A 15,002-nucleotide genomic window follows, 5' to 3' on the forward strand; every position below is an offset into this window, starting at 1 on the left:
TTCCCTAATTCCTTGTGACTTCCCTCCTGGTTTTAACTTTGTGCTTCAACTAGGGTTTAGAAAATGGGTCTGAAATAAGAGTGCAGAGCCAGAAGCTTCATCCTTTTAAGAAGGAAGGAGGACCCTGAGATGTGGTGTATAGCCCTGCTGAAAATTATTAACCTGAGACACTTACTGGGCTTAGTGAAGAGGATACAGGCAGGCTGCTGACTTAGGAGCCAACAGCCCACATCCAAAAATAACCTGTTTCCAGAATTGTGGAAAACTGGAGGTCTTGAGGTTTGTTGGCATTAGTCCGCTACAGAAAATCTAGAAGAATTTGGGATCTTTTGTAACTGGCAGAGGTTATTCATATCCTCATGCCTCAGGCAGACCTGTACGGGGATTACAGCCCAAAGAAATATGAGGGTACGAATGGTCTTCAGTGAGCTGCCTCTGCTGATGGACAGGAGAAAAGCAGTAGTTAGTTGGAAAACTGCATCAGAGATGTGCAAGTGTGTTAAAGGGATTGGTAATATATATATTAAAAAAAAGAAACCAGAATTTCTTCTATTAATTTGGTCTAAATTCACCAGCTGGATTTCAGACCTGGTGATGGAGACTTCCGAAAGCCCTTTGAAAGTGCTGTGAGGTGATGGGAGGCAAGCAGTGCAGCGGCCACACCGCATCACAGCAGGACCTGCAGCTCGGCCCTGGGTGCCGGGCTGTGCGGGGCTGCGCTCCTGGGGCTGAGCTGCCCTTCTGGGTATTTCAAAGGCATTTCCAGGCGTTCTGCTGCTTGCTGACCCACTGTGAGCTGCGGCGGCACTAGTGTGAGCTACCCTCAGGCTCTCGGGTGTAATAGCGATTTCTAGCGTTGCTGCTTAGTGTCTCTCTCGATCCGTGGGGCGCGGATCGGCTCCGTCTTCGAGACGAGTTTCAAACCGAGCCGAACCGTGCCTCCCCGCCGCCCGTCCGCGCTCGGCAGCCAGGCCTCCGAGTATCGGTAACCCTGCCCGGCATTCGCCACCTGCCCCGGGCTCGCTCCCGCAGCCCGGCTGCTCTCCTCCCGGTGCCCTTCAGCGGGCCGGGCGCGGGCAGCCGCTGCTATCCGCTTCCTTCGCCAGCGCCTGCAGACGCTCAGGAAGGAAAAGCGAAGTGGCGCCGAGAGCAATCCCGTGCCAGCGGCGGTCCTGCCGTCGCACCGACCCGCGGCGCCTGGGGCAGCCCCGCTCCGCCCGGCCCGGCAGCGGCGACGCGCAGGAACAATGCCCGCCCGGGCCGGGCACGGCGGGGCTGCCGCCGCCACTCCACGTGGCCCCAGGCGCCGCGGCGGGACCCGCGCCCCCCGCGGCGGCGCCCCCCGCCCGCGCCGCAGCCAATCCCCGCCCGCCTGCCATGTGCCGCGACCCCTCCGGCCAATGGTGCCCCGGGTCACAGACCTGCTCCACCATTGCCCGGAAGCGGCGCCGGGCCCCTGCGCGCTGCGGCCGCTGCCGCCTCTGCTGCTGCTGCCGCCTCTGCTGCTGCTGCCGCCGCTGTCCCCGCGGCGCCGCGCCAGCCCCGCCGCCGCTGCGGCGCAGGACGGGCCGCCCTGTGTTTCGGGGGCCGCCGCGCGCATGCTCCGTCGAGTGACGCCGCGACTCCATGTGTGAGAAGCGCATTATTTGGCAAGGGGAGCCGCGGCGGAGAGGATTAGCCGGGGATCCCTGGCGGCGCGGAAAAGGGGGCGGCGAGGCGCGCGGGGGAGGCGAACCGGCGTCCGGGGAGCGGGACCGGCGGCGTCCGGATGCGCGGGGAGCAGCGGGCAGCGTGCCGCGGTGTGTGAGTGCCTCGGTTAAAAGTTCTCGTTGGGTTTATTGTCTTGGGGAGGGAAAGGCGGCGGCGGCGTTACTGGGGAAGGGCAGCCGCCGGGGATGCCTCTGCGTTCCCGGGGAAGTTCCGGGAGAGCCCGGCCGTGCGGGGACCGCCGGCAGCCCTCGCTGTCCCGGGAAAAGTGCAAAGTCCTGCTCTCCGGCCGCCGGGCGGGCTGGTCGATCACCGCCTGCCAGGGAAGGAGCTGGTGCCCCTGCCCGCGGCGGGCAGCCCGGGGGGGAGCAGGGCTCCCGGGGGGCATCCTCGCCGGTGAAGGGAAAGTTTGGCGGCGCGGCTCGTCCCCCGAGCCCGGGGCCGAGCGACCCGGGTCGCCGCCGGCTTTTGTTCGGCGCCGGGACGGCAGCTTGCGAGGCGTTTGTTTCGGAAAGTTGTTACGGGCTTTCCGCCGTGCCTGCTTCCTCTTCCTCCTCCTCCTCCTCCTCCTCCGTCGCCGCCCGGGCCGGCTGGGGCGAGGGCGAGGGGCTGGGGGCGCCCCGGACCCCGCTGTCCCCCGCGGCCGGCGGCACGGCCGAGCGGAGGCGGCGGGACCGGCCCCGGGGGCCGCGGCGGGGGGCGAGCGGGCTGCCCGGGCAGCCCCCGCCCCGGGCAGCCCCCGCCGTGGCACTGGCCCGGCTGGCGGCCAGGCTGTGGCCCGTGTCACAATAAGAGTCCCCGCCCGCCCGCCCTTCCTGCGGCTCAAGGTGCGCCGGGCTGCGCCCCCCGGCCCCGCAGCGAGGGGGGCGCGCAGCCGCCGCCCCCTGGGCTGGCGTGTCGGTGCTGGGGCTGCGGGTGAAGGTCCCACCGGGCGCCCTGCCCCGGTGCCCTGGCTTCTCCATTACTGCACGTTCCTGGCGCCCGCGGGAGGGGCCGGGCAGGATTGGGCCCCGGTCGGGACAGTCCCCGGGGAGCGGCGCTGCCCGGCCGCACGCACCGTCCAGCTCCCCGGTGCCCAGCGCTCGGTGGCCGGGGTCGGGGCTTGCGGGCTGCAGCCTGATGGGCATCGCTCACTGCATTCCACCGACAAAGCTGGGGGAGCCTGTAAGCTGGGACGCACGCACTTCTGTCTCTGGAGCATCTGCTTACTACTTTTTTTTTTTGCCAAATTTTGCACACACTCTCAGTCTTGGGTTTTACTTTCGCTTGTGTCTCTTCTTCTGGCTGCCCCATGCTCTTCCATTTTTGTACTTTGTGCAGTAAACCCCTTGTTCCCGGACAGAGGTTCCTGACCTGCTGGGTACGGCGCTAACTGTGGCAGTCCCTTTGCAGCCATTGCCCTGATCCTCATCTCCAGCTTCTTTTGCAGGTGTTTGACTTTCATGTTTCTCTCTTGCTCGCTCTCCTGTGAATGCAGCTGGAAGCAGAGGTAGCAGAGCTGCTTCTAGAGACAGTTACACAGGAAGTGAAACGAAGAAGGGCCTTTGGGAATAAGAGACATGCCAGTAGGCTGGAAGCTGCCATACATCAGTGGGAGAAGAGAACGAAACCCTGCTTTCTTCCAGCCAAACTATTGACCAGCATCTCCCAGTGGAAGGAGATGGGGGTAGGAAGAAGCAGAAGCATATGAGACATGCTGTTAGCAGAGAGGACGAGGTGGTAGAGGACCCAAGGCAGGAGGTGGCAGAAGAATGTAAGAAATAAAGGGATGCGTAGCATGTGGAGAAGTGTTTGTGTAAATGAACTGCACGGTGTGCTCCACGAGCCTGGCTCTGGTGACAAATGGTCAGTCCCACCGAATCTTGGGACAGCACCCACTGGGACGTGGTGGTGATGCCGCACTGATGCTTGCTGGCGCTTGCGCTGTGGGGAGGCCGATAGCCCCCTGAGCGCTACAAGCAGGGACCATGCTGTGTGTGGCAGGGAGAGCTGGATGTCACTGGGGGCATTGCCCCCAGTTGTTGCCTTACAGCCATCTGAGAGTGTGCCATGTATGGAACAGCGTATTCCTGAACATCATGTTCAGTTACTTGCTGTTGGCATAGCCATTGGTGCATCAGGATCATTGAGCTATGGACAGAAAAACCCAGAGTGTGATGTGATATCCTGGAGGCAGCAAGCCTCTGTGGTTAGGCATCTCGGGTAGGATCACAAAACACACACTTTTCTGGGCTGGGAGCTGTTTAGTTTGGGGTTTTTCTACCCCCGGCTATCTGGTTTTGAAAAGGGGGAGGGCTGTGCGGTGATGCTCAGGCGGCAAAAGCTCACCCCTTTGCGTGCTGTTGGTGGGTAAGCAGCAGGCTGATGCTCCTCTCGCTCCTCCTTGGAAAAAGAGCGCATGTTACCGGTTGATGTGCTCTGGTTGAACTTTGTGTGAGTGTGAAAAGGACCAAGTTCTGTACTTGGAATTAAAAGCTGTCCTGCTGAGTGTCACAGGAAGGGAGAGGGTGGTATCTCTGCGGTCACTGGGTGTCCAGCAGTGGAGCAAGCTGCAGGTACCCCAAAGTATTTCTCTTTCCTCAGAGGTGCAAGCACAGAGGAGCAGCTAATACCATCCCTAGCAGCATTACGTAGTCATGAGGTTACATCAATAGGTGATGATGCAACGCTGTTGGCATATGATGCAGTGTCAGTATGCTAATACTGTAACTTAATATAGCTGTGTTACAACTTTTTTGTAGTAATTACAGGCCAGTAGTCATACGGGGAGCTGTTTAAAATCATTGGTTCCCATTCAGATGGTGCTGGTGTATTGTTGGTGAGGTTTATGCAGGGCAAGATGAAGGATTTGGATCCCTGTTTCGGCCACGCGTACGTATGTGCAACCTTGGCCCTGCTAGGGACCGCTCTGCACAGCCTTAGGTTTGGACTGGAATTATCCCTTTGCTGTCAAAGGAACTGTAATTGTGGGAGGAACTCTGGGCTTACTGTCTTATGGTCTTACACTTCTATTTCTGGGTGTGCTCTTTGTTAGCCCTACCCATCTGTATGGGCTATAAGCATTCTTACTTTCTTACTGAATCACTTCTGCTATGCTACTTTTGGGGCAGGGAGCGGGGGGAGAAGAAGGAATGATGCTTGGCATAAAAGAATTCAACTTCTGACATCTTGAGGATAGTGCTGGAAGTATTTTGAAAATTAAGTCTAAAATTCATGCAGCTGTAAGGAGGCCACATTTGAAATTGTCTTAGGTTTTCAGGGGTACCTCTTGACATGGTGTCCATGTTGTGAAGTCCCTGGCTGGTTGCCAACCACCTGAAAGTGATGGTATCTGGTACAAGAAATTGGGAAGGACAGAAATGGCAAGATGTCGTACCGGTCAGCAAAGCTCAGGTTTTCCATTTGGATGGAGCGTTCGCTTTATGTGTAAGTTCCAAGTGGAAAATGCTGTTTTGCTGACTAAATTCAGAATGTTTTCACTGAGCATGTTTTGAACCACAAACTTCTAGATGCGATACCTAGTTGTTACTCGTGGATAGTAGGTATTAAGCATACTTACGCATTTAAGAATTCAAATATTTGGGCATCAGAACTTTTTTTTTTGATACTATGCACATATGAACTGTGAGCTCTTCTCCAGGCTTCATACTTTGGTTTCTTACTGCTGTACTCCTGAGGGGAGTAGCAGTGTGCATATTTTGCTCGTATTTCACAAAGCACCATATTTCCCTTTTATGTGTCTTGTGAGGTAGAAAGCTGTGTGCTTTGTACAGGGCTCACGTGTGAAAATGTACTTGTGCAGGTACAGGCTTTTATCCTGAGCATCGATACTGTGCCAGTAGGTCATGGTGAAAAAGTTGGGAAGAAAACATGCAGTGTGTGCATTCCCCTTTTGACTTAAAATACATGTGCTGAGGTCTCATTATGAAATAAAAGGAAAAATGAACTGTGATGTGGAGGTTTTTTTATTCCTCCTCTTAGAATGACCAATGTCTTTTTCAATAATAATCAAAGTAACATAGAACCGCGTGGTGTGGTGTTTTTTTGTTGGGTTTTATTTTTTTTCCCCGCTCCAAATGTTCCTGGAGACTGTGGTATCTGAAAATATGGTAGGCTTATTTTTAGACTTGGGGAAGTAACGTTTGCTTTTGTGTAATGCTATTCATGTTTGAGGTATCACAGCACATGGTCTGTAGACCAGTATGTGAAGTGCAATGTAGTTAGCATATTTTGTTGATTGGGAGGGGAAAAAAATATGGTACGTGAGCACTCTTTTCTTCTTCTCTTGGCATTAGACAAAATAAATGTTCAGAGAAGTATGTGCCACTGACAGACTAGGAAACTCCAGGACAGCCTTTCAGTTGTATTCTTCTTTGAAAGTCTGTCCTTGATAGTTCCATCACGCTGTCCCAGCTCTCCCTGTGCCACCCATGCTGCTTGTTTTAGATTTCTGCCCTTAAAACTTAGAAGCTAGAGCTTGGCACTTTATATATAGACATTCTGCTTATTTATGCATTCATATGATGATTGATCAGTGTAAAGACTTGCTTGGGATCCTTTTTTTTTTTTTTTTTTTAAGGCTTTTCTAGCCGCCTTCTCCCTCCTCTTGCTCTTGTCTCTGCATTTCTGTGGCATCCCTTCACCAGGGGAGCTGGACATCTGTTGAATACTCTGGCAGTTAGTGGTTCCTGCTTTTATTTCGTACACACCACCTGGAATTTTTGCGGTTATTCATTTCTTTGTGATATTTTCTATCTGCTTAGCACCGCGCCGTCTGAATGCCCTGTGTACATCAGTGAACCTCAATGTCAATGAATCATGTACCGATTTTCAGGTGGGGGAAAAGGAGAGTGAATTGCCCAAAGCAAGCATTATAGGACAGGGACAGAACAAAGGTTAAGGTTTATTAATACGCAGTTTCCTATGTCGGCTTTTTGCTGTTCAGCACTTCTCTTCCCTCCCCGGCTCCTTAAGGTACCGGCATTTCTACCTTTCATTGCCTTTAATTGTCTTCTTTGGTATTTGACTTCTTGGTGTGTCAGGTCTTGGGACTCTCCAGTGGGGCACCAGTAAGCAGCTGGTGTTTGCCCGCAAGCATCTGTGTGTGTATCTGGGTGACCTGTTCGGCATCACCTCGGGACGCTGTGGCTACCATGAGGCAGGCAGGAATTCTCCCCATACAGCTTTCCTACCTCTTAATTACAGAGCACCTCTTCATTGTGCTGGGGCTTTTTAACCTGTTGTCCGCTATGCTCCTCATTTTCTCCTGTGGATGAGGCTGGAAAGCAGCGGCGTGACTCTCGCTCCATGAGCACGGTTCACTGTCTTCGAGTGAAGAGGGCATTTGGAGGAGAGAAAAAAAATATCTGTTAGGCCATTTGGGCTGTATGGGGTGAAATCAAGGTTTAGCAAGAAAGTTTTGCTCGCTTTTGATGTGTTGACTCTCAAGAAAACAATGTTTTAATGTGTTGCAGTTTCCACATACTGAAATAAGGCAGAAAGTGGAAAACCTTCACTATGTGCAGCTGTAGCAACGCCCTTTTCTCCTCCTTGTCTTTATTATCAGTAGGGTTTGATGCAGCTCAGCATTGCAGCTCGAGCGCAGGATGGTGCTGGTCGGCAGCAGGGTGGTGTCTGGCCAGAGCTGTTGGGTCCAGCGCAGTTTGGGGGTGCAGTGGGCAGATGCTAGGTGTTTGTCCATTACTGCATCTAGAAAATCATACTGCTCGGGAGCAGCTGATGTCCTGTGTGCTGTAGTACCTTGTTCTCACCTTTACCTTTGCTTCCCTGTCCTCTCTGCGTGAGAAGTTTTATGTTGCCTTGGGTAAATCACTTAAACGTCTCCATGCCTTGGCTATCCCATCTGCAAAATGGGTATAAGCGTGTGTTACAAAGGAAGCATGCAAAATGTGGCTTATAACAACAATTCCTTTTATTTTAACTTTCATCATCTTTAGCTTTTCTCTCTGAAATTATTGATCCCGATATCATCTTGTTTTTCAAATGAGAATTCCTGGTAGGATGTAAGATGAGAAGGGGGTGGAGAGGGGGAAGAGTCATCAGGTTTACCTCATGATCTGCAATGCCAGTTTGGTGTATTAGGAAATGCAAACACCTGAAAGGTCTAAGGAGAGTAAAATTTAACAGCCAGCCATGGACGCTGAAGGCCAGACAAATATGGGGAAGGAGCGGCACGTGTCTGATGGGGAATTGGCAAACCCCGAGAACAAGGGAAGCAGGGATTTCACCCCAGACTCTCGTGTTCGTTATTTCAAACCTTTGTTTGTTGGTGATGTGCTCCAGTCAGGTGAATTTTTGAGCTCTGCAGAATTCCTTCTGTATAGCCCTTACAACTGATGGGTCTCTCCCGGCAGCAGGGTTGAGTCTCTGCGCCTTTAACCTACACGTGTGGAAACTTGTGATCAGGCATGTTGACTTTGTCTTTTATTTTTAAGAAAGCTCAATTTTGGGAGGCTGTTTTTCCATTCACCTCTGTCCTTCCTGGAGAGCCCTTGGGCATCGACTGGATTCCTTGGGTCCTGCCTCCGACAAGCTGATCCGCTGGCCCTGACCCGTCGGGGGTCCTTTCCCGTTCAGAAGTCTTCCACAGCTAGATCAGGTGCTGCTCCCATTAATATGTCAAATGGGCTGTATCACGAGAATGGAGTCTTAAAGTTTCCAGGAGTTTCAAGTCTCGTTTAGGTATCAAAGCACTATTTAACACATGCACCTCTGCGTTTGTATCAGTCTGTTCTGCTTGTATTCTTTCTTCGTGAATTCTGGTTTGAACTTTATCTTTTTGCTCTTATGAGCGAGTTAAGCATTTCAGCCTCTATTCATTCTCCTACTTCTTTGTTTCCTTTCCTTCTCTGTCCTCTCCCTCCCCCCTTTTTCTCTCCCAAAGAAATCCCAAACAAAAAAAACCCAACAGTATTTCACAAGAGTAAAGGAGTTTTTGGGACTGGTTTTGCGTGACCCTTCAGGTGAGGTAGTTTGGCCATGACTTGCCACTTCAGAGACATTGGCAAGTTTGGTATTCCAGATGATCCGGCATTAAGTTCAGGCTCTGCCGGAAAGGCTTTCTTCCAAACATGGCCGGAGTAAGAGTTGGTCTCCAATTCCTTGTAACAATTATGAGGTGACTAATAACTTGAATGCAGTTTCCCTGCTAATTTGTGGTGCCCTGTAGTGAACTCTGCTGCAGCATAAAAGGGATCAGTGTGTGAGCGCTTCGTCTTGGAGTTTTGGTGTCTTATGCGTCACCTTCTGACTTGGGCTTATTCCTGTATAAACACGAACCAAACTAAATTAGAAGGTTACACTTAAATCTCTCTGGACCCAGTAGCCCAAGCCGTGGGGACTGGGAGTCGGGAGGCAGTCCACCACGCTTCCAGTCATCCATAACAATATGTGCTTTTTGTTGCCCTCGCTCCAGTGGTGTGAATGGGAGCTGGAAGGACGGGAACAAAAAAAGAAGCCTGTAACAGAGCACTCCCACAAGGCAGGAGATAAGCCCTGACATGAAGTAAACACCATTCCTCCCCCTCTCCCCCGACTTCCAGTATCTTCAGCTGAATATAAATCAGTATTTTAAGAGTCAGGCACCTGAGGAAGTTTCTAAAACACCTAGTAGTAAGCAAGACTGTATGGTATATTCTTATTTTTGCATCCCTTCAAGTGCAAAGTGCTTATCGCTGTTTAACTATGTAAATAGTTTGGATAGTTCCAGCAGAGAGTGTGAAAATAGATAATCTGCCTCTCCAGCCAGGAGGAGGTTCTGCTAACTCTTTTTATCATAATTGCTGATTCTTTAATGTAAATGTTGTTACTCAAAGGTCTGACAAAAGCGGGTAACAACAACCTCTAAGAATGTTAGACGGCACCTCAAAAGGGTGGTTGGGTTTTTTTGGTTGTATTTCATGGGAGACCAGATGAACAGGGTTGTAAGTATGTAGGTAAGTGTGAGCTGATCACAAGGCAGTTCCTCCCCCCCCGCACCCTCCAAATATCCAAAATAAGTAGGAGTTTGTGGTGGGGCCTTTGTATTAAAGTGCCATATTGCTGGAGTTGAAGGAATAAAGGCTTATTTTGTAGCTTTTCAATGGAAAAAGAAATAATGAAGCCTTGATTGAGTTTGCAAGTAGTCTTGAAATTGATTTTGACATAACCTGTCTCGTTCACTTTGGGGTATGACTACCCAGTTTTGTTACCTATAAGACTATAGGAGCTGACATTCAGGAAAGCTTTCCTCCCCACCCCTCATCCCCCCACACCTCTTTTAAAAAAAAAAAAAGTTGTTAGAACACTTCCAATTGAGTGATGCTGGTCAACTTGTTTCTTGTTTCCTGACTCAGTCTAGATGGAGAGACTCTTGTCAATGTCAGCTACTGAAACTGCGTCTCCTGCACACTGGTTACCCCGCAGCTGACCCGGTTGTTAGCAGCAATTTGTTAAATGCCCAGAGCGTGGCTGGACCAAACGGAGCCCGGCACTGGCATGGGATGCTGCTTAAACAGGGCAAGCCTCACTGCAGCCGCAAAGTCGTTTTTGTGACTCTTTTGTAGGGAAAATACTGCCAAAGGTGGTCAGCTTTTCTTTTAGTTTGGTTTATGCTACAAATGGTGAAGGCTTCCCAAATACTAAAATTAGTCAGAAAATCGAATCATTAGTTTTCATGTTAATGCTGATTTACCTATTGCTGTAAGTGGGAGCAACTTCCTTGCCATAGCCTTTTCACGGTGCCCAGTATGTTCATTTGCTGAAATAACCATGTGACCACAAGCTTTGAAATGCTTGTAAGAATTAGAGGAAGTAAACTGGAGGCATTCATATTTAATAGGATCTTAGAAAATCCTGTCTCCACCAGAATTGGGTACTGCAGTTGTACATGTGTCCCTAGTGTTGCGGTATGTACCGACATGCTCAACCACCTGTTGAGATGCATACACAATGTAAATCTAAAATTTTCTGGTTTTCATTGTAAAATAGTGAAATTACATGTGTGCCAGCTGCAGACTTAGTGCTGGTATTAAGCTCTGTAGAATGCTGTTGACTATGGACTTCCAGTTTTGCTTTCTGCTGGCTTGCTCATTTGTTTTTAAGGCTCATGAGAAGGTAGTCTTTGAAAGCAAGCGCCTAGCGGTAGAAGACCCTTGCCTCGTAATCAAGCCGCCTGTTTTGATTGCTGTCTGCAGAGGGTATCCAGCAAGGCTTCCATCTGTGGGTTGTGCTCGTGAAGAGCTGAGGTTGCTCTGTGGGCAGTATCCTTCCTTCCTGGCCCATGTGTGTGCTGGGGAGAAGTGTGCTTTTAATGTCTTGATGAACTCCATAAATGCGACAGGAGCTGGATGTCTTAGACCTTTTTTTTAAATTCAAATTCACTTTTGCAGTCAGAGGGGAAAAGCAAGACTATGTTTGTAACAGCTTTTCCATACCTATTCCTGAAAACAGGTGATACTGCAAGAAGACTGTGGCTCATGGTGTAGCTTTTTCTGAAAGGGAAGATCCCAATGAGGAGATGATGTTCTCCATAAAACCTGAAAAGGAATCTTTGCATAACTTTCAGAAGCTCAGCTTGAGGCTAATCTGGGTTGGCTGTGCATTAATTCTTATTTTCATTGAAGTTATGCTGCAAGATAATAGGTAGCCCTTACAGGTAAGGCTGGCATTAAATTAATGTCTTGCAATTCATGAAAGATTGCTAATTTGTAGGAACCGCTACTGGTCTGTGGGCTATGATGGAGGATCGAAGAGGTGGATCACCAAGATGAACTTCTTGGTTGTTTTATCAATAGGTCTTAATGTATTTTGCAAATACTGTTTGTGGGAAAGTTTATGAATAGTCAAAAAAGCAGCAAAATGAATTGGTAACATAGAATACGATGCCGAAAGCGTGGTGCCTTTGGGAATGGTCTAGTCTATGGCACATAGGTAAGGTGTTCTGTGGAGGGAAAAGCTCTGAAATTCTTAAATTCTGAAGAAGGTAAACTTTTTACTTGACATCTTTAAATAAATACGCAAGTCTTGCTATTGTGATCGTGCATTTCTGTGCCATGCAGGAAAGGTGGCATCTGGAAGGCAGAGTACACCTCCAAACTTGTTACCCGCCATCTTCATTCCCTTCATTTCTATTGAAGGGATTTAAGATTCCGCTGCTTTTCCTTCTTTCTTTAGCAGAGGCATACAGAGAGGGATGTATTCATTCCTTTTGTTGGTCCGAGAACTGTTTTTAAACCTGAAAAAAATGGTTTAAGGAGCAGCCAGCACTTCTAAGTGATAGAATTGGCTTTGGGAACAAAAGCATGTGGATCCTGTCGGTTCAAACCTGATGCGTAACCTATTTCTGTGAGGTGCTTAAGAATTATGGTGATGAAGAGTATAGAAGTAATAAAATAAGACTCATTTTAATATTGCATGTGTTACTGATCCCTTAGGACGTTTAGATTCACAAACTTAATATGAACATGTCCTTTGCAACATGCTGTTGAGTGTAATTGTGACAACTCTGGCTTTTTCTACCCAAAATGCCCTCATGTTTTTGTGGAAGTTAGATGTTGGTTTACATAAAGCTGCTGAAGTAACCAAGAGTCACAATTTCGTCTTTCTCATCTTGGGTATCTGTTCACTTTCCGCTTGTTCTGGTTTGAAGGACCCTTAAAGTTTGTTACCAGTGGTTGGGCTTGCTCGAGATTAAAAATCCCCCTCGATCCCCTGGATGATAATGACTACTTTTGTTTCCTTTTCCCCTCTAACTGCAGGACCAGGGGCTCAGCATCAGCCCCACAGCCTTCCGTGTGTTTAGCGCAGACGTGGCTGCGTGCAAGCCCAGCTTGCGACGTTCGGCGCGTGCAGTGCTCCCTTTTGATCTCAGGTGGGGGATGCAGTGTGCATCCAGATCAAGTTTTGTGTGCGGAGGCTTCTGAATTAATTAATGATGGTGGCTGTGCTTGGCTTCCCCTGTAAATAGGTGTGGCCGCTGGGTCCCTGCCAAGCTGCCATTTCGTTCCCTTATTTGGATTTCTGAGCAGTGTCATTCTCTACACACACCCTCAGTTAGGTTTTTAAATAATATAGGTGGGGAAGCTACAATTGCTGCTACCAAATTACTAGCTTACGGGTTGTTAATGTACTCCTACAACTGAGATTAAGAAGGTGTCATTAGTGGAGGATGGTGTCTAGAGCTCCACCTCCCCCCCCCAAAAAAAAAAAAAAAAAAAAAAACAAACAAAAAAAACCCCAAAACAAACCAACAAATTTCTGTTTTAAAAAATCCCAAAGATTACTGCTGTGATTGCACTAGCTGATCCTAAAGACAGGTAGGCACAAACCAGATTATTCAGGAGGAATCAAGTTATGCCCAATTAAAGTCACTGGCACTTGGTGAGCACAAGCTGCCCGCAAAGCACAGCCAGGCTTCATTGCAGCAGTGAGCATCGGCAAAGCAGATGAAAGCGTGTCCCTAAATTTGGCATTCCACAGCAAACATGATGCATACAAAAGGCACATCTTACTCGGTGATGAAAGTAGAACAGGTTTTTTTCCACCGGAGCTAGAACTAACAGTTTGCCACCTGCTTTTATTATTTTTTAAAAAAGAATTGAACGTTGCCACTCATTTTGGTCTCCCTGTCTCCTAATGCGATATCCAGAACTTTCCAGTCTTCTTCCCTGGGGTTGTTGGGCACTTGGTGAAAGAGGTGATAAATTCATGCGCTCATCCCTCTTCCCTTGTTTAATACTCTGCCAAACAGTTCTGAAAACGCATTTCATAATGCTGCCTCTTTGCATAGAAAAGAGACACCCCCTTCCTTTGTCAAAAATATATTCTGCGTCTGAAAACAGAAGATAGTAATTCCAGTTCTTGAAAAACATGTTTCTACAACAATCTGTAGAGACCGGCACCATTAGGTGATTAGATTGCACTCTTGATTAAAACCAGTTCATTGCAACTGCTTGGTGTGGATGGAGGACCGCCGGGTGGGCTCAGGCATCTCGAAGGAGACACAGAGCATGTCTGTCCTGCAGCGTCAGAGCCACAGAGCTGGTGGTGATGATCTGGATGACGGAGATTTGAGTGATAGGAGCCCTTGCTGCTCATGTTGTGAATCCGGGAGATCTTGGCCATGGGTGGGGAGCAACATAGTTGGCCATAAATACAGAGTAACTGAAAACTAGTTCCAACTACGCTGTGTTTAAAACAAAGGACCCCCAAACTAACTCTTGAATCTATTTTTAGCTCTTCTTGGTGTTCTCTCCTTCTGCTTAACAGTAAATATTACAGTTCCTCTTCTTGAAACGGGCACAGCTTTGTTCATGTCTCCCGCTTGGCTGCTCTTTGACATGCAGGGTGTTTTTCTGTTGTTCCTGCAAGTCGTCAGCCTCTTGCAAAGATTTTGATTTAATGAGTCAGGTCTACCCATATAGTAATTACAAAGATTAACTTGGATAGATTTGAAACAGATGTATAAAACTGTTTGGACCTGGCTTCAGTGCAGCCCTCTTAATCAGTGGATTCATCCTTTCTCTGACTTAACTCCCATTTCACAGTTGAAACTACTAATTGTAAAATTAATGACAGAAAATAATATTTTCTCTCTGGACTTCCCTAATTCCTTATCAAACCTTTTTGTTCCTTTGGGTGAGAGCACAACATTGCTTAGATGCTTCTGTACAAGGGAATACAGCTCTCGAAACCAAAGCAGAACAAAACTGGTCTCCCCAAAGGGTTGCTCAAAGGTTAACATTATCTAGAAATGTCAGCTTTTTAACACATTGTTCTTGCTTTTATGAAACTGAAGTGTTTAGAGCTGTTTCCTCTGGACTTTTGGAGGAATCATTATTTTTTCAGAGATTTGATGGGGATCCTGCCCCCCCTCCACCCCTCTTTGAAGACATAAATTGTATGATGAGTGAAAAGCAAGCGGCATGCTTGTGTCTGCTAGAGCCTGTAGTGGTGCAACCCTAGACAATCATGGGTGTTCCTATTCATGAGTAGCCAACCAAATCATGATCTGGGTATTTTGAGCCTGCCTGATCTTCTGAATCAACCTGCAGAGAGATGCACTCCATTTTGTGCTGACCTGGGACTCCGCGCAGGGCTAGCCACTGTTGCATTTTCCACGTAGCATCCGTAAACTCTCTTGCACTTGCTGTGGGTGCTTCAGTGTTGTGAACTGCTGAGCAGGACAGCAGTAATTGGGTACTCCAGGCTCTGGTTACAGAAAGCCAGATTTGCAAGGCTTTGAATAGCCAGGCTTCCTGGAAGAAAAAAAGTCGCAGTTAGTGTTGATTTATTTT

The 15,002-nt window shown here is 48.8% G+C and overlaps 1 protein-coding gene across 4 annotated transcripts in view; it reads left to right on the top strand.

Annotated features, from left to right (window-relative positions):
* The window catches only part of GATAD2A (GATA zinc finger domain containing 2A), a 66,874-nt gene that overhangs the window by 12,424 nt on the left and 39,448 nt on the right, over window positions 1-15,002 (top strand). Inside the window, exon 1 of one of the 4 annotated variants that reach the window (XM_040589568.1) lies at window positions 1,565-1,630. The exons of 1 other annotated variant lie outside the window; for it this stretch is intronic. The gene's annotated coding sequence lies outside the window, so the exon portion shown is untranslated. 2 more of the 4 variants (XM_040589567.1, XM_040589569.1) reach the window with 2 other exon arrangements.

Source organism: Falco naumanni, chromosome 4, assembly GCF_017639655.2.
Source record: "Falco naumanni isolate bFalNau1 chromosome 4, bFalNau1.pat, whole genome shotgun sequence".
Lineage (NCBI taxonomy): Eukaryota > Metazoa > Chordata > Aves > Falconiformes > Falconidae > Falco > Falco naumanni.